Below are 24,657 nucleotides of genomic sequence, written 5' to 3' on the forward strand. Positions count from 1 at the left end.
CTATTCGTAGCCTACCTGCCAATCCTAAGGATGATTGGGTATTTCATGATCGAGATGAACCACCCCCCTTAGCTAGCACTACTTTAACTACTTGGGGGTTTCTTTTTATAAGTTTTTTTTGATGAATAGTTGTTGATTCTAGCTTCGGCCGTGTATATTATTTATTTATAAAAAAGAACTATTCATAAAAAATAAAATTGAGTTACTTTTTCTAAGCTTAATTTATGGGCCATCTTAATAATCTAATCCATGTTTAGAAGTCTTTGATCCAATCTTTATTTAAAAATGTACATTGACTATGGAATCAAATTTTGTATAGTGTTGATTAGTGGCATCCAATTTTCTAAGCAGTTTCTTTAAGGGAGAGGGCTAGGGATTTGTGCACCATAACTTTGAAATTATCAAATTCCTATGTAGAAATTTCAAATAATTTCAATATTTTTTTAGAGTGGTTTATTTTTCTATTCATCTCCTTATGTGGAATAAAATCATTAGTTTTCTTTTTGGAAAAAGATATATATTATCTGTAAGTATTTCTAGGTTTGATTGTGTTTAGATTTTTTCATCAAAGTTTCAAATGATAGTGGTAAACATTTTCTCCTTGATCTCTCTTGTTTTACTTAATATTGATAATGGATCACTGAATGTGATTAGAAACATTTATAAAAATCTAAACACAAACCCAAAAATACTTAGATTTAATATATCCTACAAATTTACAAATGTTGCATTACCAAAATAGAGGTGGTCCAAATAGTAGACATAGTACAATTTTTTGGTTTGATATGATGTGGCCCAACATGGAGTAGCCTCTTAAATGACTTAGATATCCTTTTTATTTCCTCTATCTTAATCTCCAGAGAAAAGTTCAAGAATATTTGCAGTCTATGAAATATAAAATCTCCATATGGCAAAGGATTTGACACTCGTCTTTGAATGCATTTTCATAGATGTTGCTCTGCTACTTCTAGATTATTTCATTTGAATTTTTTAATATTGGGAGAGTAAAATAAAACCTCTATAAAATCCCTTAAAGAGTTACAATTCAAAACAAGCGGTAAGGGAAGAGAAGCCATGGATGTAGAATTCCCAAACTCTCAACAGTAAGTATAAGCTTTTTAGATCTCATTTAAGTTACAAGCTTGAAGATGTATCTATGTAAATTATTTTCTCCTAGTTTTAAGATTTTTATATGAAAAAACACTAAGCTAGCACTATAGAATGAATATTTCACATTTTAATTGAATAAAACCCTTAACAAGAGTTTTCACTAAATGAACCTTTTACCTGTATGTTGTTTCCAGATTCAATTATGTTCAAGTTTTTCATTAATATTTGGGATTTCAATTATGTCAACATTTTTGCATCCACATTTGGAACACATTTTTTGATCTATCACAAGGATAATAGAGAATGGGGGGAGTTTTTTTAACTAGTTTTGAACTTTTCTATTATTTTCCTTATAGTTTCTATCATCCTGATGATAGGTCAAGAATTCTAAATTGAAACATTGTTACAAAAATGTTAACACAATCAAATTCAAAAACATGTTAATATCTTATGAATTTTAGAAATCTACTTGCTCTTAAGGGAACCTTAGCTTGATTTCTATTATGCCCCCATATTTGTTGTTGCAGGTTCACTGTTGGCCGGGAACTTGCAACATTGATTGCTACCTGTAGCATTCTACCTAAGGCTTGGGAGGGAATTTGTAGTGTTTCCAATAGTAAGGAAAATAGTTTTCTTCTGATACAAGATGGAGTGGTGGCTTATGTGATCTTTCCTTCTTTTCATAAAGAAGATTTTATGGTCCTAGATAGTAAATATGAATAGAGCAGTATCTAGAATGTGGAAATCTATAAAGATTGCCCCTGCAAAAGTAATGCCACATCAAAAATCTCCATAAAATGTGGAAAATTCAATGAGAATCAAAATCTTTTGAATATTGACTAGTCAACATTAGTTGATTAACTATCATTAATTTTTTAAAAATTGATACATATACATATATGCTCAAATTTAAAGGAAACATAATTTTGTTACCAAATTACCAATACTAGATACCAGATACCAAATGGTCTAACCATGATGATCAATGTTTAAATGAGCTCCAGAACTTGTCTAAGAACAGAAGGGTGAGAATATTGTAGGAGCGCTTTACCACCCTACCACGAAGCTGTTAAGCTTCCCTAGAATCTTTCCTAACATGAAAGATACCCAACCCAACATTGAGGAAGGATAACCATGCAAAACTATGAGCAATAGTGGAATTGTGTGGTAAAAATATATCATGTCCTAAACCATTTGTAATCACTCAGACACTTGCAATCACATATTTAGATCACAATCCATGTTTTGATAATCAAAATAAATTAATCATCCTTATTTCTAGTTCACATCACCACCTTCATAAACACATGTTATATATTTAAGTAACCATTGTAAGTAGGTCATAAAGTGGTATCATCAGCAATGTCACGTAAAAAGCATCTCATAATCAAAATAAGGCTTATCAACTTTTACATAAAAAGCATATCATCCTCAAATCATATGTTCAACCAATATGGTATGAAGGATAAAATGATCACCTAATTAGCTACATGAAAGAAATATCTTATTAAAATTTCTATAACAAATTATTCCTAGCATTTTCATGAATTGATCAATGTACAAAAAACTATGTATCTCTACAAACAATTCTAGCCAACCTATAGTGAAGAAATATAGCCAAATTGCGCAACAATCTATGACCAATCATTGCTATAGTGGTTCAGTTATAAGTTTAAATTTTAACTAAATTTCCAATGTTTCTCTGAGTGTCTTAATTATTTTTCTAAGGACACCATGTACAATACTTCATTCATGTAATGTATCCAAACATTGAAGCATCTTGCAGTTAATACATTTGTATCAATAATTCCATTTAAGAACTTAGAAGGATTCAATACTAATCCTAAAGGAAGAATTTCAATATAGATATTATAAATTTACCACAAAACATTAATTCTGCCTTCATGACTCTATCAAGGATCATAACCATAAGTAAAAAGTAGTCTCAAATACATAGTTAGATCAACTAAAATCACTACGAACCAAATTTAACATATCTACATAGGTACAATTTTTATAGAGTCTCCTTGTGCACATTTTCTAACAGAAAAAATCCAAAGTCACTAGGTTGAGAATTGGTTTATACTTGATTTTGTTGATCAAAGGATATGACAAAGAAATATCATATTCAAATAAATAGCTTATGTTATTACAACTACAAATGGGAATATCCTTGCATTGATTCCTATAATAGATATCTGAACATATCTACATCACTGAACATCTTACTCATTAAACATGAAATTTCTATTTACACCTATAGGTTTCTTTGTACAATAGATACCCCATCATTGGGGAAAAAAAATAAATTCAACAAGGAATATAATCATCCTAGATATTTTCTCATTAGCTAGTCACTCAAGAAATATAGTCTCTAAATGTTATCATCCTCCCATTATCTCTACGTAGTAAATTATAATTTGAAGTAGACGTTCCACTAATTGCCTTAGTCCTTTTTGTGGGTATTGGTATGATTGCTTTACTGCAAGGAAATAATACCCTACTACCCAACACAATTGAATTGTGGTTGCAAATTTTAGTTTCTCAATAGACTCTTATCCCCAACTGGAAATTTTTGGTCTAATAGTATGGCAAAACACTTCTTATTTGGACCATTGGATGACATTTTTCTGTAGTATGGTAGAGGTGAGAGAAATTCAATTTAATTTGAAAGATACTCTTAGAAGGAAGCTGAATTCAATAACAATAATTTTGAGCTTGTAGAGAATGAAACATGCAAAGTACTCTTTCTATTATACATACCCACAATGATAGAGAAAATATGCAAATCAAAAAGATGTGCACCACCATCTCACTTCCAAACTGATTTCCAACAAATAATTTTTCAAACAGAGATCTAGATTCAACCAAGAGAAAGGAACCTAATTCAATGAAATTGTAGCAAGATGTCTATTCTCTCTATAGCTTTAGAACTAGCAGGCTCTCATTAGATTTCAATATATTAAAGTGCAAATCAAAGCAAAGCAGAGCTAAGAATAGAGCAAATAGAATACAATAGCAAATTTCTAAGGATCAACCTCAATGCAATGGTAGTAATAACCTTCTCTGCATACCCCAAATTTGAAAGTAGCACAAGTAGTGGCACGACATGCCAAGAATGCCAAGATTTCTATTGTTGCAGTATGTAGCTATCTTAAGATGTGTTGGCTAAGCTAAGTATTCTTCCACTCTTTATCATGATTTTCATGTCCCACTTCTAATAAAGCTTAGTAAAATAGACAAATTAGGGCAATGATTTAGCCACACTCCCATATTGAATAAAAAAAGAAAGAAAAAACATTCCTACTTTCTACCATTTCCCTTATACAAAGACTACCCCATTTATGCCATTAGGGTTAGGTTTCAATTATGTAATAATAACTAACTCCTTCCTCACAACCCCATACAAAATTCTAAATTCTTATTAAGTTATCAACAAAATCCAGGTGGCAAGGAGATAACCAATTTATTCAAGTAAGGGGAGAGTGGGTTGTGACATCATCTTCTGATCTGCTGCCCTAAAGGGCCATGATGCTAAACTAGCCCTTGTTCATAAGGGAGCTGTCAACTGATTCTTGCATATTTTGGAAACTTTAGATTTTAAGGACAAGGTAAATATAAATTTTTATCCATATTATAAGGTTTCTTTGTGATGTAAGATCCCTAGTCTTGCATTCCAAATTTTGATTACTACACACTTCAAAGTTTTAATCTAATGCACTTTTCTTTGTTGATGTTATTAGTAAATGAAACATTGATTAGACTAATGCATGTCATTAAGTTCTTATATATTATCATGGCTGCTACACCCACAATATAATAGAACTTATCAAAAGTGTAGCAAGCTAGCCCTAAGCTTATTCATCTTGACCTTAGTAAAAGTTATAACAATTAAATAAATCCTCGAGTATGATTATCACCAATTTCTTGAATCAAAGAAATCTATTCACTTGGGAAAGCATTTAGCAAAGGAATGTTACAAATTTGTGGGTATATAACATGCAGCTTTGAGACCTATCATGATTTTATAACTGTATAATTTTTTTCAAAGTTCTAAACTGAAATAGGGCTTTGAGAAGATCCTAAGATCTTAAATGATTTACAACGTTGCTTGAGTGCCAATTCATTGTCATTCTTAAATTTATGATTATAGGGGTTTATGAGGGCTTGTTTGGTAGTTGAAATAGGAATAGGAAATTAGAATATGTTTTCTATTTTTGGTGTACTAATTGGAATAGGGAATAGGAATACATATTCCCATTTGAGAAATAGTTTTTATTGGAATAGCCATTCCTATTCTCAATTCTTATGTTTGCAACCAAATGGGCCTTGATAGAATTGACTCTAAGGAGAATAGGGTAGATGGAACCTCAAAATGTGTTGAAACCATTACATAGAAAGTCTATTAAATAAAAATATGTCGAACACTTTGCACTTGAAGGTTGTTATATATGGTGTATTGGCTAGGGAAAAGCAACGATCTAGATTTGAAAGTCTGTAAGCTTTGAAATTCTAAAGTAAATAACCCTTATTAATTAATATAACAATTTCTATTTATGATATTTATACTATTTTTAATGCAAGTGTATTGAGTTAGAGTTTATTATTGTTGGTCAGAGGTCAAGTAGTTAAGATAGGCATCATAACTTGAAACATAAATATATATAGGTTTAAATCTTATTGAGAACCCCTTGTATTAACATTTCAAAATTCCCAAGTTTTTGTGATTAATGTTAGTAAATTTTAGGACTATATCATTAGGCTTAGGGATTATCGAATAATATCTAGCTAGTTTGGTCAATAAAGGATTACAAAAAATCACTTGAATTTTTTGCCTACTTTGTTGCAACCACAATGATACAAGGACAAGTCTCTCAACATGAGTCAATTTGAGGTTTTAAAAGAGAGACTTGAACTATGTTGTCATGATAAAATAAAATAAAACTCTTGAAACCTATTGATGTTAGTTTTATGCCACTACAACACGCATAATCAAAGACTTAACAAGAAAATACCATTAGGGTGACTCATAGGCTCCTTCACATGATGCACTCCTAATTCTAATGATGTTATATGTTGGTATCATTAGAGGGCTTATGTTAGCTCACTAAGATGCATCAACCTTGACTTACAAAATATGATTCCATAATGTGTAATGAAAATATTTTGACTTCCAACTTGTAGAGCTTAAACTTATGAATCTAAACTACTTCTACTTCTATGCTAAGATAAAAGGAAATTGTGAATATCTTTGAGACTCTATAGGATATGGTCTTGTCATCAACTCCACCAACCTAGTGCAATCTTTTATAGTATACTTGAAAGATGTTCAAATCACTATTGTTTCATCAACTCCATCTATAGATGCAAATCAATGAGCAAGTATTATTTAAGTTAAGCTTACGGTTATGCCATTTGACCACAAAAGGCATACTTACAATTAGCAAGCAACTAGTGGTTTGGTCTAAGAAAACTCAATCAAAGAGGTATTTACAACAACTTTCATCCAATATAAACTAATTGAAGTGAGTTTGAAAACTAAGTACTTGAAAATAAAAATTATTTTGAGTGGGGAATGCAAAGAACAATGCAATACTCCAAAATAATCACCAATATTCATATGCAAACACAATAACAAATAGAGAGCAATTTTAGTAGTAGTTTGCCAATAATTCTCCAACATAGCTCTTTTGCTAATGAGGAGAGCAAGCCTTTATATAGGGAGCTATATTAAAATGAATGACTAGAATTAAATCAAAATAAATAACCAAAATTAAGCCATCAAAGCCTTAAAAAAGTTTCCATAACCACTACTAACAAATATTAAATGTCCAATGAATTATAAAAGAGCACATCCATGTGGGTCAATAAGAAAATTATAATCATTTTAATGGGCCGATAAAATAATAAGTTAGCTATATGGTATGTCTAGGATCATAGTATGCCAAAAAGTGGCGATGTGAAAAAAATGGAGTTTGAAAACATCTAAAAGCATGTCAAAATTTGCTCTAAATTTTTTGCACCCATCCTAATACCAAAGCTAAAAAGTTAGGACTAAGCCATTTCGGATACTCGATCGATAATTGGGTATCCAATTTATCTAATATGAAATCAGATACCCAAAACATGTAACATAGATTTTTTTTAAAAACACCTGAGAGCTCTTTTTACATTGCATTTTTTTTGGTTTGTGTGTTGACCTCCATTCATGTATCAGATTTCAAAATGGGTATACAATAAGGGTAAAAAATTTTAATTTTTTTTAATGTTTTGAATGAATATTATTATAAATTAGTTATTTTTAATTGAATTTGTTAAAAAATAGTTTTTTTTTAATAGAAATTGTTGAAATTTAGGTTGTTTTTAATAGAAATTATGTTTTGTAAATTAATAGGTATTGCTGACCCAATTGATGATACTGAGGTAGGAAACAATGTTCCTTGTAACCCTCCACCAAATGATCCCCTACCCCCTCAAAACCCTCCTTGAATTGAAGATTTGATATTTGAAAATCTCGTCGAACTAAGGGTTTTGGAAACCACATATAACACTATACCTACATTGGCTCCCATGTTATCCATGTTAAACACCATAGTGGATAATATTGAAACACTTACCAATGAACAAAATGTTGCTCTTCATTGGTTTGACCAAATGCATGCCATGTTTGTTGATGGTTTGGACTATGATGAGGTTGTGGCCCTAAATATAACTAAAGATGATATTGTTAGCCTTTTTGTAGACCCAAAAACTGGTAAACAAGTAGAACGTACAAAGCCCAAACTATCAATTAAATGGTGCAGAAATGAGGCTATGCATGCAAATTTTTGGGATCATTGGTGGATGGTTATTGACATCCCTCCATACAAAAATTTAGAGGTTCCATTTTATTTCATTAGAAAATTGAATGCCAAATTTGTGTTGCACCTCAAGGTGAACTATGGGAGCATGAAGCCTAACATGGGTGTAGGAGGAGGAGCTCATCAGGATAGCCCCTTTGCCTAGTGGAAGAAAGCTAGCACTTTTTTCCTCCCTACTGATGTCTCCCCCCCTCCTCTAGTGTAGCATCCTGATATCATTGTAGAGGCTAGCTCTCAGACTATTAGAGTCATCCATAGATTGAGTACCCTATTGATATCCCAGGCTCAGTCAATGTTGCCTCCCCGTGTTAATGATGTTGGTGTGAGTTCATCATGATGAGCTCATCACATGTTTGTGTGGTCCATACTTTCATAGCATGCAATAATATTTGTCTAGGTCCCATAGGTGATCTTTCTGAGTATCAATTTGTATTTGAGGAGGATACACTAGATGCATGTAGAGAGGCTCACACTTTGACGTGCGAGAGGAGGGGCATGTAGAGGCATGGAGTCCTTCTGTGTCGGTACATGTATACATATTTTTTTAATGAAAAATACAATTTAAATTTAATCTATATAATAGAGTAATTTTAATTTTTAACCCATACTGACTTATAAGTGTATGTGATCTTCATTTATGTTTAGTTGATGACCGAGGAGGAGCTCTGATAGGTTGATAATATCACACTCTTGACTATTTCACTTGGCCTTGAGACATCTATGGTACATTATATTTTGTTCTCATTATTTTTTTCTATTTGATATTGGAGCATATATGGTTTCTAACCTTTCTTTTCTCTTGCAAGTATCACTTGTGAGTGTGGGGCAGAGTGCGAGGGATGAGGCACAACCCATTGACAAGGTAAAGGTAATTAGGTGCTTTTAATGTGATTAAATATCAATGCATTCTTATAAAATTTTTATGGTAATGAAATTTAATTACTTTTTTTATTGTACAAGGCATGGCTACTGGTGATGAGTCTAGGCAGATTCCACATCACAAACTGTCTAACATTTCCATTTGTAGTGAGAGCCCCATCATATGTATAAGTATCATTTATTTTTATTTTCCTTATTCTCATAAATAAATTTAAAACTGATTTCTATGATATTAACAACTAGTATTGTGTATCTCATAGGAAACACCTAGTGCACAGAAGGTTGGATGCCAGAGTTTTGCATCTTTGTTGATGCAACCATTATATCCAGAGGAGGAGTCGACACAGGTAAGTTGTAGTTTGAATTATTGATTATATGTTATAAATTTAGCATGCTATGAATTATAATGTTATAGTTTAAGTTGTAGATTCATTTGACAAACATACTTGAACATACACAGGCCACAATCAACGAGGTTCAAGCATTGTCGAGGACATATGAGAGGATTCTTGACCGGTGCAAGAAGTCAACGAGAGAGGTATTTATGATGAAATTTTAATACTATAAATCTTCATTAAAAAAAGATCATTATGCATTTGAGTAATTCAATGTTAGATACATAGAATCATTAAATTTAGTAGTCTAACTTTGGGTTTTCCTTTTTTGTTTATGTAGGAGGCATCTGATCCACCTAGTGCAGTGAAGAGGCTACATTTTGATCATCCACCAATAGCATAGGATAGTATAGTTCTCATAGGATGCATCATGAGACATTTTGATATGACATATGCCACATTCTGAAGACATTATCAGCCACATTTTGTATATGGATCTATGTATTTATATATATATTTGTATAATTTGTCTATGGATACATGAAAATTGATATATATTTGTGTAATTTGTCTATGGATGCATGTATTTTGATATATATTTTTGTTATTTATGTGCACAATGATATACATATTAATTTAGTATAGTATTGTTCAATTTATCATGGATCATGTGTATTGTTCATGTTTATGGAATATCATTCATTTTGATCATGTTTGTTATATTCAATTCAAATGCAATAATTTGTGAATGACATTTTAGCAACCTTTATAATCAAATTTCGGTGCAATGTTTAATTTGAAATAATCTCAACAATCCCTTAAGATGTCACTATAGTTCACCCATCCAAAAAAACTTAGAGCACCTTGGAAATGAGATAGGTTATTGTAGGCCTTAGTATGACTATCTTATACAATTCAACATTTCATTGATAGCCCCCATGAGCTCCGAGTTATGACCCTTGAAAGATCGACCTCAAGATGCACTTAGAGCACCTTGAAGACTCTTCAATATGGGGTGGCCGTGAATGATCGAGCCTCTCTACAGTAATAACAAGGGTGTCACCAGGGTTCATCCACACATCTAGAGCTAATGGCAATGATGATTTGATGCCAAGATCAGTAGTTTCAAATTTATGCTATGATGCACCTATGAACTGAGGAACACTATGAGTTTTGGCATCAAGTGAGATCGCTATGCCAAATCCAAATGAAATGTGATCTCTCAAAAGTGAGATAGGTTATTTTAGGCCTTATCATGATTTTTTTTTACTATTTGATGTTTCATTGATAGCCCTCACAAGCTCCAAGTTATGACCCTCAGAAGATCAACCTCAAGATGCACTTAGAATAGCTTGGAGACTCTTTGGTATGGGGTGGCCACAAATGATGGAGGCTTTCTGCAACTAGAACAAGAGTGTCACTAGGGTTCACCCAATCATTTGAAGCTAATGGCATTGATTTGATGTCATGATAAATGGTTTCAAAGTTACGTTGTGGTGCACCTATGAACTGAGGCACATTGCGAGTTTTGGCATCAAGCGAGATCTTTATGTAGAATTCAAACAGAATGTGATTTCTCAAAAATGAGATAGTTTATTTTATGTGTTGGTGTGACCATCCTATAGCATTTGATGTTTCATCAATATCCCCCATGAGCTCTGAGTTACAACCCTTGAAAAATTGACCTCGAGATGCACTTAGAGCACCTTGGAGACTCTTCAGTACAAGGTAGTTGCGAACAATGGAGGCTCTTTATGGCTAGAACAAGGGTGTCACTAGGGTTCACCTACTCATCTAGAGCTAATGGCACTGATGATTCAATGCCAAGATCAATGGTTTCAAATTTACGTTGTGATGCACCTATGAACTGAGGCACACTATGAGTTTTTGCATCGAGCGAGATCATTGTGCCGAATCTAAACCAAATGTGATCTCTCAAAAATGAGATAGGTTATTTTAGGCCTTGACATGACCATCTTGTAGCATTCAACATTTCATCAATAGCCCTCATGAGCTCCAACTTACAACCCTTAGAAGATTGACCTCGAAACACACTTAGAGCACCTTGAAGACTCTTCACTATGGGGTGGCCGTGAAAGATGGAGGCTCTCCACAGATGGAAGAACCATTAACTCTACAACATAAAAATTGATCTAGCAAGTCTCTTGATGATTTTGGAAGACCTCTAGCACCACAATTCTCCAATATTTCTTTACTATGGAAAGTAAAATAGATGGAGCTTAATAGTTTATGGTGCATAGAAAACTTGATATGATATTTGCAACATGATGTATTTCAAATTTTAAGTGGCGCACAATAAAATGGCTTCATAGGTTCAAAAGCCCTTTGTGATATATGCAATCTTGGATGAATCTCTAAATTGTTTGAACAACATAGTTTGACTTACTTCCAAATAATGTTTAGGATGTGGCAAGTAGTCTCTAATGCCAATTCTCAACTTTAACACATCTTTAGCATTGGGTGATACTCTTGAGCTAGAATGCCAAAACTATGTAATTTCTTCTTTCACATCATCAGATAGCTTCTTATCAAAATGTGAAAGTCTCCCACAAAAAGCCCATGTTTCATTTTGAAGAGGATCATTAATTTTCTCTCGTCTACTAAGTGCTCTTCTCAAAGTAGTACGATTTAGGTTCAAGTCAATACAAGTTTGTCTCATATATCTACCCCTTCTCAAATGATGAATTACCAAAGAGGTTGTAATAACCCTTCACACAGTTCTCTTATCCTTCTCCCTACTATTTTTTCTAATGTTATTTAGAGCATTGAAAATATTCTTCACAATAATGGCATTTCTTTCAATTTTTTATTGACATGAATCTTCAATTTGGAAAGTATAGGTCTCATCTTTTGCATCTTTAATAAGTGCATAAAAAGTTGACATTTCTCCACCACTTTCTTGTTGTCAAAAAACATCTTATATAGTCTTCAAGCCCATAATCGAATGGTTTTTTTTTGTTTTTTCCCTTCCAAATTGGTAATAATCTTTTCATCAATTTCAATTATCCATTTTGGGGTTTTAGAACCTTCATGTTGATTATAATTAGGAGATATGTAACATTCCTGTGCATTGTCATTTTCGACATGGTCAATCATGCAATTTACATTATGAACTAGTAAAATTTCATTCTCCAAATTTTTATTCTCTAAATTTTCAATTTAGACATTATCATTATCAATTGGTGCATTTTCATTCCCCAACTATACATATTCATTATTTGACTCTATTATTTCACCTTCGATCAATACATCATCAAAGTCACTCACATTTAACATGCCTTGTCTCTTTCTTTAGTGATTTACCTTGTCCATTTCCCTATATGTTGCAATGTCTTCATTTGATACCTTCATTTTGCATTTAGCCTTTCAATGATTACTACTCCCCATTCAGAAAACAATATCAAACACCTAATCATACATTATAGAACCTTTTTCAATCGTATGGACCCCAAGAAATCTTTTTTCTCCAAATCTGTGAAAATGGCCCGCAAATAATGTGATTGTCGGATCTGTACTGATAGAAAATATTTTGGAAAAAGCATTCTAGTATTTCAGGTACCTAATCCCATATCAGGTACCCAAAATGGATGCCCAAATTTTGGAGGGAAGTCAAAATTTGGAAAGTGTGGGCAATGTAAACAAATATGAACAAATGTTATTATATATTAGTATTTTATTAAATATAATATTTGTATATAATTATTATTATGATTATTATTATTATTATGACCTATAAATATAATATATTAATAGGCAAGAGCCTACAACACAACAGTAACTTGTGAACCTTTCATGTGGGAGGTCTTGGGTTCGAATTCGCTTAACACATAAAAATAATTAATCAAGGCTTCAATCGTTTAACGATCATATATATATATATATATATGATTATTATTATTATATCTAATAGGATATTCTTAATGATTATTATATTATATTATATCTTATTATTATGATATGTACTATTATTATTCAATATAATGTAGTAATATATATTATTATAATAATTATTATTATTATGACCTATAAATATAATATATTAATATGTATGATTATTATTATTATTATATTTAATAGGATATTATATTTTATTCAATCAAATGGGTCGAAAGGGGTCATAGGCTAACCTATGACCCCTTTTAATGCATTTCATGACAACATATGTCCCTAGGAGTCCTAGGATCCCTAGGGACATCAACAAGGGTCATAGGTTAACTTATGACCCTTAACACATTTCATGACAATATTTGTCCTTATGAGACCTAGGACTCTTAAGGATCCATTTGGTTGGTTCAAAAGCGTTGAAAGGGGTCATAGGTTAACTTATGACCCCTTTTGATGCATTTCATGACAACATATGTCTCTAAGGGCTCTAGGACCCCTAGGAACCTTTTTGTTTGTTTTGAATGCATGAAAAGGGGTCATTAGATAACCTATGACCCCTTTCAATGAATTTCATCACAACATATGTCCTTATGGGCCCTAGAACCCATTTGGACCTATTTGGTTGTTTCAAATGCATCAAAAGGGGTCACAGATTAACCTATGAGCCCTTTTGATGCATTTCATGTCAACGTATGTCCCTAGGGGCCCTTGGACCCCTAGGGATGTCGAAAGGGGTCATAGGTTAAACTATGACCCCTTTTGAGACATTTTGTGACAAAATATGTCCCTAGGGGCCCTGGGACCCCAAGGGAGCCATTTGGTTGGTTCAAATGCATTGAAAGGGGTCATAGGTTAACCTATGACTCCTTTCAAAGCATTTCATGACAACATGTCCCCAAGGGCCCTATGACCCCTAAGGACCTATGTGGTTGGTTCAACTACATCAACAGGGGCCATAGGTTAACTTATGACCCATTTCAACTCATTTAATGACAATACATGTCCCTAGGGACCCTAGAACCGCTAGGGAACTATTTGGTTGGTTTGAATGCATCGAAAGGGGTCATACGATAATATATGATACTTTTCAATGCATTTCATAACAACATATGTCCCTAGGGGCCCTGTAACCCATAGGGACCAATTTGGATGGTTTAAATGTATCGATTTGAATGTGTTGAAAGGGGTCATACTATAACCTAGGAACCCTTTCGACGCATTTAATGAAAATATATGTCCTTAGGGACCCTAGGACCCCTAGGGACCCATTTGGTTGTTTTGAATGTGTCTAAAGGGGTCATAGGACCCATTTGGTTGTTTCAAATGTATTCAAAAGGGTCATAGCATAAGACCACTAGGGACCTATTTGGTTGTTTCAAATGAGTTTAAAGGGATCATAGGTTAACCTATGACCCATATCGATGCATTTCATGACAACATATGTCCCTAGGGGCCCTAGGACCCCTAGGGATGTCGAAAGGGGTCATAGGTTAACCTATGACCCCTTTCAACACATTTCATGACAATATATGTCCCTAGGCACCCTAGGACCCCTAGGGACATCAATAGGGGTAATAGGTTAATATATGATCCCTTGCAATGCATTTCTTGACAACATATATCTCTAACGGCCCTAGGACCCCTAGGGACCCATTTGGCTAGTTTGAATGTGTCGAAAGGGGTCATAGGTAACTTATGACTCCTTTTGATGCATTTCATAAATACATATGAAACCATTTGGTTGGTTCAAATGTGTCGAAAGGGGCCATAGGTTAACCTATGAGCCCTTTCGATGCATTTCATGATAAGATATATCCCTAGGCACCCTAGGACCCCTAAAAACCTATTTAGTTATTCCAAATGCATTAAAAGGGGTCATATAATAACCTATAATCTCTTTCAATGGATTTCATGTCAACATATGTCCCTAGGGGCCCTAGGACTACTAGCAACATATTTGATTGTTTCGAATGCATCGAAAGAAGTCATAAGTTACCTTTCGATGCATTTCATGACAACATATGTCCCAAAAGACCTTAGAACCCCTAGGGACATCAAAGGGGGCCATAGGTTAACCTATGACCCCTTTCAATGCATTTCATGATAACATATGTCCCTAGGGGCCCTAGGATAACTAGGGAACTATTTGGTTATTTCAAATGTGTCAAAAGGGGTCATAGGTTAACCTATGACTACTTTTGACACATTTCATGAAAACATATGTCCCTAGGGGGCCTAGGACCCCTAGGGACCTATTTGGTTAGTTCAACTATGTTGAAACGGGTCATAGGTTAACCTATGACCCCTTTCGATGCATTTCATGACATAATATATTCCTAAGGGCCCTAGAACCCCTAGGCACCTATTTGGTTGGTTCAAATGCATCAAAAAGGGTGATATGATAACCTAAGACCCCTTTCGAATAATTTCATGACAACATATGTCCCTAAGGGGACTAGGACCCCTAAGGATCTATTTGGTTGGTTCAAATGTGTTGAAAGGGGTCATAGGATAACCTATGACCCATTTTAACACAATTAATGACATGTCCCTAGGGGCCACCAATTTGTTTGGTTTGAATGCCTTGAAAGGGGTCATAGGTGAACCTATGATCCCTTTTGGCACATTTCATGACAACATATGTCCCTAGTGGCCCAAAGACCCCTAAGGACATCGAAAGGTATCATAAGTTAACCTATGACACCTTTTAATGCATTTCATGACAACATATGTTCCTAGGGGCCCTAGGAAACCTAGGGATGTCGAAAGAGGTCACAAGTTAACCTATGACCCCTTTCAATGCGTTTTATGACAACATATGTCCTGAACGGCCCAAAGACCCCTAGGGACCCATTTGGTTGGTTCAAATGTGTTGAAAGGGGTCATAGGTTAACCTATGATCCCATTTGATGTATTTCATGACAACATATGTCCTTTTGGGCCATAGGACCCCTAGGGACTTATTTGGTTGGTTCCAATGCATCAAAAGGGGTCATACGATAAGCTATGACCACTTTCAACGCATTTCATGACAACATATCTCCCTAGGGGTTCTAGGACCCCTAAGGACCCATTTGGGTGGTTTGAATTTGTTGAAAGGGCTCATAGGTTAACCAATGACCCCTTTCAATGAATTTTGTGACAAAATATGTCCCTTGGGTCCATAGGACCCTTAGGGACAAAGAAATAGATCATAGGTTAACCTATGACCCTTTTCGACATATTTCATGAAAACATATGTTCCTAGGGGCTCTAGGACCCGTAGAGACCCATGTGGTTGGTTCTAATGTATTCATAGGTGTCATAGGTTAACCTATGACCCTTTCAATGCATTTCATTACAACAGATGACCCTAGGGGCCGTAGGACCCCTATGGACCTATTTGATTGGTTTGAATGTGTTGAAAGGTGTCATAGGTTAACGTATGACCCATTTTGATGCATTTAATGACAACATGTCCCTAGGGGCCCTAGGACCCCCTAGTGACCTATTTGGTTGGTTGAAATGCATTGACCCTTTTAATGCATTTCATAACAACATATGTCCATCGGGACCCTACGACCCCTATGGACCTAATTGGTTTGTTTGAATGTGTCGAAAGGAGTCATATGATAACCTATGATGTGTTTCTAAGCATTTCATGACAACATATATCCCTCAGGGCCTTACGAACCTTATGGACATATTTTGTTGGTTCAAATGTGTTAATAGGGGTCATATAATAACCTATGACCCCTTTTGATGCATTTCATTAATACATATGTCCCTAAGGGCCCTAGACCCCTAAAAACCTATTTGGTTGGTTCGAATGCGTTGAAAGGGGTCATAGGTTAACCTATGATCCCTTTCTATGCATTACATGACAACATATGTCCCTAGGGGTCCTAGTACCCCTAGGGACCCATTTGGTTGATTTGAATGGGTTGAAAGGGGTCATAGGTTAAACTGTGACCTTTTTTGATGCATTTGATGAGAACATATGTCCCTAGGGGCCTTAGGACCCTAGGGACATCGAAAGGGGTCATAGGCTAACATATGACACCTTTTGATACATTTCATGACAACATATGTCCCTAGGAGTCTTAGGAGCCCTAGGGACCCAGTTGGTTGGTTCAAATGCATCGAAAGGTGTAATAGGTTAGCTTATAACCCCTTTCTATGCATTTCATGACAACCTATGTCTAAGGCCCCTAAGGAGGCATTTGGCTAGTTTGAATGGGTTAAAAGGGGTCATAGGTTAACTTGTGACCATTTTTGATGCATTTTATGACATTATATGTCCCTAGGGGCCCTAAGACCCCTAGCGATGTTGAAAGGGGTCATAGGCTAACCTATGACCACTTTCATGCATTTCATTACAATATATGTCCTAACCATTTGGTTGGTTCAAATACATACAAAAGGGTCATAGGTTAACTTATGACCCTTTCAATGCATTCCATGACAACATATGTTCCTCAGGGTTCTAGTAACCCTAGGGACCTATTTGGTTGAATCGAATGCATTGAAAGGAGTCATAGATTACCCTTTGACACCTTTTGATGCATTTCATAAGAACATGTCCCTAGGGACCCTAGGACCCCTAGGGACCTATTTGGTTCATTCAAATGCATCAAAAGGGGTCAGACAATAACCCATGACCCCTTTCAATGCATTTCATGACAATATATGTCCATAAGGGCCTTAGGACCCCTAGGGAGCTATTTGTTTGGTTCAAATGTATAGAAAGGGATCAAATGATAACCTATAACCCTTTTCAATGCATTTCATGACAACAATGTCCCTAGGAAACATTAGACTCCTACAGACCCATTTGGTTGGTTCGAATGCATTGAAAGGGGTCATTGGTTAACCTATGACCCCTTTCGACATATTTCATTACAACATTTGTCCCTTGGGGCCCTATGACCCCTAGGGACATCAAAAGGGGTCATCGATTAACCTTTGACCCCTTTCAATGTATTTCATGACAACATATGACCCTAGGGGTCCTAGGATCCATTTGGTTTGTTCTAATTCACATTTAATGACAACATAAGTCCATAGGGGCCCTAGGACCCATAGGGGCCCATTTGGTTGGTTCTAATGCATCAAAAGGGGTCATAGGTTAACCTATGATCCCTTTCAACACATTTCATGACAACATATGTCCCTAGGGGCCCTAAGACCCCTAGGAACCTATTTGGTTGTTTTGAATGTGTTGAAAGGGGTCATACGATAAGTTATGATCCCTTTCAATGCATTTCATGACAATATATATCACTAGGGGCCCTAAGATGCCTAGCAAAAAATTTGGTTGTTTCTAATGCATCAAAAATGGTCATAGGTTAACCTATGACCTCTTTCGATGCATTTCATGGCAATATATGTCCCTAGGGGCCCTAGGGAAGTCAAAAAAGGGACATATGGTTACTTATGGCCCCTTTTGACGCATTTCATTACAACACATTTCCCTAGGGGCCCTAGGACCCCTAGGGACCCATTTGGTTGGTTTGAATGTGTCGCATTTCATGACAAAATATGTCCCTAGGGGCCCTAGGACCCCTAGGGACCCATTTGGTTGGTTTGAATGTGTCGCATTTCATGACAAAATATGTCCCTAGGGGCCCTAGGACCCTTAGGGACCTATTTTTTCAGTTTGAATGTGTTGAGAGGGGTCATAGGTTAACCTATGACACCGTTCAACGTATTTTATGACAACATATGTCCCTAGGGGCCATCGGACCCCTACAGACCTATTTGGTTAGTTCAAATATCTCAAAAATGGTCATACAATAACCTATGACCCCTTTCAATGCATTTCATGGCAACATATGTCCTTAGGGGCCTAGGAAACCTACAGACCCATTTGGTTAGTTTGAATTTGTCAAAAGTGGTCATACATTAACCTATGACCCCTTTCGATGCATTTCATGACAACATATGTCCCTAGGGGCCCTAAGACCATTAGGGTTGTCGAAAGGAGTCATAGGTTAACCTATGACCTCTTTCGATGCATTTCATGAAAACCTATATCTCTAGGGTTCGTAAGAACCCTAGGGGCCCATTTGGTTGGTTCAAATGAGTCAAAAGGGGTCATAGGTTAACCTATTACCCCTTTTGACTCATTCAAACCAACCAAATAGGACCCTAGGTTTTAGCATATGTCCCTAGGGGCTCTAGGACCCCTAGGAATCTATTTGGTTATTTCAAATGCGTTAAAAGAATTCATAGGTTAACCTATAATCCCTTTCGATGCATTTCATGAAAAAATGTCCCTAAAGGACCTAGTATCCCTAGGGACCTATTTGGTTGGTTTGAATGGGTCAAAAAGAATCATGCGATAGCCTATGACCCCTTTCGATGCATTTCATGACAATATATGTCCCTAGGGGCACTAAGAGCCCTAGGGACCCATTTGGTTGGTTCAAATATGTCCAAAGTTTAAAGCATTTGATTACAACATATATCCCTAGGGGCCCTAGGGGCCCTAGGACCCCTAGGGACCCATTTGGTTGTTTTGAATGTGTCAAAATGGGTCATACGCTAACCTATGACCCCTATCGATGCATTTTATGATAGTATATGTCCCTAGGGGTCCTAGGACACCTAGGGATATCGAAACCTATCACCCCTTTTGACGCATTTCATGACAACATATGTCTTTAAGGGCCCAATACCACTAAGGACCCATTTGGTTGGTTTGAATGCATCGAAAGGGGTGATAGGTTAACCTATGATGCTTTTTGATGCATTTCATGAAAAGATATTTCCCTAGGGGGCCTAGGATCCCTAGGGACCTATTTGGTTAGTTTGAATGCATCAAAATGCATCATACAATAATGAATGACCCCTTTTAATGTATTTCATGACAATATATGTCCTAAGGGTCCATAGGATCCCTAGGGACTTATTTGGTTGATTCGAATGCATCAAAAGGGGTCATAATGTAAGCTATGACTATTTTTGACACATTTCATGACAACATGTCCCTAGCAGCCCTAGGACCCCTAAGGACCTATTTGGTTGGTTCCAATGCGTCAAAAGGGGTCATACAATAACCTATGATGTCTTTCAATGAATTTTATGATAACATATATCCCTAGGGGCCCTACAACCCTTGCAGACCTATTTGGTTGGTTTCAATGTGTCAAAAGGGGTCATACGATAACCTATGACCCTTTTTAATGCATTTGGTGACAAAATATGTTCCTAGGGGACCCATTTGGTTTGTTCAAATGCATCGAATGGGGTCATAGGTTAACCTATGACCCCTTTGGATGTAATTCATGACAACATATGTCCATAGGGGCCCTAGAATGCCCAGGGATGTTGAAAGGGATCATAGGTTAGACTATGACCCCTTTCGACACATTTCATGACAACATATGTCCCTAGGGGCACTAGGACCCCTAGGGACCTATTTGGTTGATTTGAATTTGTTGAACAGGGTCATACAATAACCTATGTCTCATTTCAATGTATTTCATGACAAAATATAACCCTAAGGGGCCATAAGACCCCTAGGGATCCATTTGGTTGGTTCGAGTGGGTCGAAAGGGGTTATCGGTTAACCTATGACCCATTTTGACAAATGTCATGACAACATATTTTCCTAGGGGACCTTAGACCGCTAGGGACATTGAAAGTGGTCATAAGCTAACATCTGACCCCTTTTAATGTATTTCATGACCACATGTGGCCCAAGGGGTCCTAGGAACCCTAGGGACCCATTTGATTAGTTTGAAAGTGTTAAAAGGGGGGTCATAAGACCTTTTTGATGCATTTTTTGAGAATTTATGTCCCTATGGGCCATAGGACCCCTAGGGACATATTAGGTTGGTTTGAATCCATCGAGAGGGGTCGTACAATAACCTATTACCCCTTTTGACACATTTCATGAAAACAAATGTCCATAGGGGTCTTATGACCCCTAGGAACCTATTTGGTTGGTATGAATGCATTGTACGGGATATTATGATAACATATGCACCCTTTCAATGGATTTCATGTCAACATATGTCCCTAGGGGCCCTAGGACTCCTAGGGACCCATTTGGTTGGTTTGAATGCATTAAAAGTGGTCATAGGTTAACTTATGACCCCTTTCAACATATTTCATGACAACATATGTCCCTAGGGGCCCTAGGACCCCTAGGGACATCAAAAGGGGTCATAGGTTAACTTATGACCCCTTTCAATGCATTTCATCACAATATATGTCCCTAGGGGCCCTAGGACCCCTAGGGGCCCATTTGGTTGGTTCCAAAGCATTGAAAGGGGTCATAGGTTAACCTATGACCCCTTTTAATATATTTCATGACAACATATGTCCCTAGGAGCCCTAAGACCCTTAGGAACCTATTTGATTGTTTCAAATGCATTGAAAGGGGTCATACGGTAACGTACGATCCCTTTCGATGATTTCATGACAACATATGTCTCTTGGGACCCTAGGACCCCCAACGATCTATTTGGTTGTTTCGAATGCATTGAAAGGGGTCATAGGTTAACCTATGACCCATTTCAATGCATTTCATGACAACATATGTCATTAGGGGCCCTAGTACCCCTAGGGATGTCGAACCTATGACCCTTTTAAATGCATTTCATGACAACACATGTCCCTACAGGCTGTAGGACCCCTAGGGACCCATTTGGTTGGAATGAATGTGTCCAAAGGTGTCATAGGTTAACCTATGACCCCTTTTAATGTATTTCATGACAACATATGTCCCTAGGGCCCCTTGGACTCCTAGGGATTTATTTTTTTGGTTTGAATGTGTTGAAAGGGGTCATAGATTAACATATGACCCCTTTCAAATCATTTCATGACAAGATATGTCCCTAGGGGCCCTAGGACCCCTAGGGACCTATTTGGCTTGTTCAAATATGCCGAAAGGGTTCATACAATAACCTATGACCCCATTCGACACATTTTATGACAACATATGTCCTTAGGGGACCTAGGACCCTTAGGGACCCATTTGGTTGGTTCAAATGCGTCAAAAGGGGTCATAGGTTAACCTGCAATCCCTTTGAACACATTTCATGACAACATATATCCCTATGGTCCCTAGGAACTCTAGGCACATTGAAAGAGGTCATACATTAACCTATGACCCCTTTCTAAACATTTCATGACAACATATGTTCCTAGTATCCCTAGGACGCTTAGGGATCCATTTGGTTGGTTTGAATGCATTAAAAGTGGTGATAGGTTAACCTATGACCCTTTTCAAGGCATTCAAACCTATCAAATAAGTCCCTAGCAGTAACATATGTCCCTAGGGGCCCTAGGACCTCTAGGGATCTATTTGGTTGGTTTGAATGAATCAAAAGATGTCATAGATTAAACTATGAATCCTTTTGACACATTTCATGACAACATATGTCCCTAGGGGCCCTAGGACCCGTAGGGACCTATTTAGTTGGTCTAAATGCATCGAAAGGGGTCATACGATAACCCATGACCCCTTTTGATGCATTTCATGACAACATATGTCATAGGGGCCATAAGATCCATAGGGACCCATTTTGTTGGTTCGAATCCATCAAAAGGGGTCATAGGTTAACCTATGAACCTATGACCCCTTTTGATGCATTTCATGACAATGTATGTCCCTAAGTGCCCTAGGACCACTAGGTTCCTATTTCATTGGTTTGAAAGCATTGAATGCAGTCATAGGTTAACCTATGACCCCTTTCAATGCATTTCATGACAACATATGTCTCTAGGGGCCCTAGGACCTATAGCGACCTATTTTGTTATTTTGAATGTGGCAAAATGTATTTTAACATATTTCATGACAGCATATGTCCCTAGTGACCCTAAGACCCGTAGGGATGTCAAAAGGGGTCATAGATTAACCTATGACCCCTTTCGATGCATTTCATGACAACACATGTCCCTAGGGGCGCTAGGACCCATAGGGACCCATTTGGTTGGTTTGAATGCATGAAAAGGGGTCACAGGTTCTTTTTGAGGCATTTCATGACAACATATATCCCTAGGGGCCCTAAGACCCCTAGGGGCATCATCCCTTTCAATGCATTTTATGGCAACATATGTCCATAGGGGACCTAGGACCCCTAGGAACCTATTTGGTTGTTTCAAATGCATTGAAAGGGGTGATATGATAACCTATGATCCCTTTCAACATATTTCATGACAACATATGTCCCTAGGGGCCCTATGACCCCTAGCATCCTATTTGGTTGTTTCAAATGCATCGAAATTGGTTATAGGTTAACTTATGACCCCTTTGAATGCATTTAATGACAACATATATCCATATAGGCACTAGAACTCATAGGGACCTCTTTGGTTAGTTCAAATGCATTGAAAGGGATCATACAATAAGCTATGACCCCTTTGAATGCATTTCATGATAACATATGTCCCTAGGGGCCCTACGACCCCTATGGACCCATTTGGTTGGTTTAAATGTGTCAAATGGTGTCATACAATAACCTATGACCCCTTTTGATGCATTTCATGACAAGATATGTCTCTAGGGGCTCTAGAATCCCTAAGGACCTATTTCTTTGGTTCAATTGCGTCGAAAGGGGTCATATGTTAACCCATGACCACTTTCAATGCATTTAATGAAAAGATATATCCTTAGGGGCCCTAGGACCCCTAGGGACCTATTTGGTCAGTTTGAATGCATCGAAAGGGGTCATACGATAACCTATGACACCTTTTGATGCATTTCATTATAACATATGTCCCTAGGGGCCCTAGGACCCCTACAGACCTATTTGGTTGGTTCAAATGGATCAAAAGGGGTTGTATGATAACTTATGACCCCTTTTGATGGATTTCATGATAACATATGTCCCTAGGGGCCCTAGGACCACTAGGGACCCATTTGGTTAGTTTGAATCCATCGGAAGGGGTCATAGGTTAACCTATGACCCATTTCTACACATTTCATGACAACATATTTCTTCATTTTGGTTTTGTACTTCCTTATTGACATCTTCATTTATGTTCACCTCCATAGGTTAAACTTCACCGTCATTCAAAAGGGTCTTGATGTCAATAATATCATTTTTGTCATCTTGATGTTATTTATTCCTTTGAGGGGGTGAATCTATCTCTTTCTCATTCTAATATAACAGAATGTTGTTAGAAGGCTTATTTATTTTTAAATCAATTATAGATTGCAATTGCACTTCAATCCAAATCACTAAGAGGTTGGTAAATCAGTTATCATAAGCTAATTTCCCTTAAACTCAATTGATTTGGAACAACCTTAATTCAAATAGATAAATAAAATAAATATGAACATGAAAGAACATAAGAACATCGTACACAGTGAAAACCAAATTTGTATGTGGAAACCCCAAGATGGGAAAAACCACAAAGAATACTAATTCTCAATAATGACACATCGATCAAGGTAATTTTTCCAAGGGTTTGTCACTACCAATTTTCTCACTGCAGGTGGGCTTGTAATCCAGTTATCAAAGCCAATTGGAAAAATGGATCACTATCAATAGAAGAACAATGATAAAAGAAAACCACAACTGAAATAATCATCACCAACTACAATACTGTAGGAACCCTATGATTTTATGCAT

General features: G+C 36.4%; 1 pseudogene; it reads left to right on the plus strand.

Moving 5' to 3' along the window:
- Nucleotides 1-1,074: 1,074 nt before the first annotated feature.
- Nucleotides 1,075-24,657, plus strand: part of LOC149558585 (protein EDS1-like) — a 100,822-nt pseudogene continuing 77,239 nt past the window's right edge.

The sequence above is a fragment of the Cupressus sempervirens genome, chromosome 5 (genome assembly GCF_028749045.1).
Source record: "Cupressus sempervirens isolate cs-2001-9-10 chromosome 5, ASM2874904v1, whole genome shotgun sequence".
Classification (NCBI taxonomy): Eukaryota; Viridiplantae; Streptophyta; class Pinopsida; order Cupressales; family Cupressaceae; genus Cupressus; species Cupressus sempervirens.